The sequence below is a fragment of the Anas platyrhynchos genome, chromosome 1 (assembly GCF_047663525.1).
Source record: "Anas platyrhynchos isolate ZD024472 breed Pekin duck chromosome 1, IASCAAS_PekinDuck_T2T, whole genome shotgun sequence".
NCBI classification, from domain to species: Eukaryota; Metazoa; Chordata; class Aves; order Anseriformes; family Anatidae; genus Anas; species Anas platyrhynchos.
The window spans coordinates 27150781-27152500 of NC_092587.1; positions in this window are offsets into that span (position 1 = coordinate 27150781).

Consider the following 1720-nt stretch of genomic DNA (forward strand, 5'->3'; position numbering starts at 1 on the left):
AAGAATGAAGTGCTATAAATAATGTTTATGCCTCCAGGAGCTTATGTAGAGGGCCTTTATATTTTCTTTAGGTTTACCCTCATTTAGAATTAAATGATAAACTTCTCACTTGACAGGGTATAAAATACAGAAATAAGGAAAAAAAAAATAATAAAATATCCATATCTGCATAAAGTTCCTCTGTACAAGCCCCTCATTCCTCAGTGCACAGATCCCCCTGTCATTTTTTAGAATAACAAGAATTCCAATGTCCATGTCTGCTGCTGCTGTCTCTGTGTCAGGTCAACACAGATTTCTCCCAGCACTTTGGTTATACACATTAGGAGTTGGTCTGTCTTCCTGGGCAAACTATCCCTCATTTTTATGCTGAATTGCCACCTATGAATCATAACAAACACACACTTTGGAACTGACTTTAACTGAAATAGTTCTACAGATAACTTTATATTTTATACATCCACGAGTAAGATTTGAAAACAAACAAGAAAGAAAAACAAACAAACAAAAATGACAAAACAACAACAACAGAAGAAACTTCTAGTAAATATCAGGTTCTTTTTACTATGAATCTCCAGTTGGTTCTTCCAGAGTTTTCTGGACTGTCATTTAAAATATACTGCCCTTCCATATCGGAGATATTCAGAACTATGATTTGGTCCTACTTCTGATTCTTCCCTGGGAAGAATAATTTCTAAGGCATTTCACAGCAGCAATATTGTTCACCAGGATCCGTTTGGACTGGACACAGCTGATTTGTGACACTTTGGATTTTCACTGCTTATTACAAAACTAGATAAAAAAATGAAATACATATCATGAAATTCATCTATATATTTTATGTTAAAGTCCTCTTGAATCTAAATTCAGGTGAGTCCAAGTAACTCAAGAAACTGAAATAAATGAAAGAAATTGAAATAAATATATATTTTTCAGCCATCGAAGTATATGCATGATGATTCACTTCCGGTGAATTTATATTTACAATTACTATTTTTCCTCTTCTCTCTCTCCAGCATGCATCACCCCTAACTCATAACATGTGTAGGGAAGGTTATATTTGTATAAAGGTATCATGGAATGAAGACACTAGAATTTAGGAAGAAAATAAAAATGTGGAAGGGTTCACATATGTACAAGTCGAAGATGACCACTCCTTACTTAAACACAGTTTTTTTCTGATTAGTAATATATTGGTAAGCATATGGTGAATGTTAAGGGCTCTTTAAATTAATCTAGAAAAGAATTTATCTCAATAAGCCTAACTAATGAACCTAACCATTGTCTTACATATCAGCTCTGACTGAACTCTTGGGTCCAAGCCATCAGAAATAGTTGTTTTGTGACATTTAAACCTTGAAATATCATATAGGTTGAAAATGATATGAAGTTGTGACAAGGGCTCCCTACCAAGGAAAATAGCTCTTTTGAATACTGGTATCTAGTTTCTCCAAAGATCCCCAGCTTTCTGTTTTGAAAGGATCTGTAGATGTCCTCCACAGAAGACAGTTCTGCAGTTCCTGATGCTGATCTGCCTGATCTCCAGAGTAAGTTCCTTTGTGGTGTTTCTCTATATCAGGAACTGGAACGACAACCTTCATCACAATCTTACGTCAAGCAACTAACTATCTTTTGAAGAGTATTCCTTTCTGCCCTCACTTTCAGGTTATGTGAAACAGATAGTATGATAACGAATACGACCAGGTATGCATCTTTGAACAGA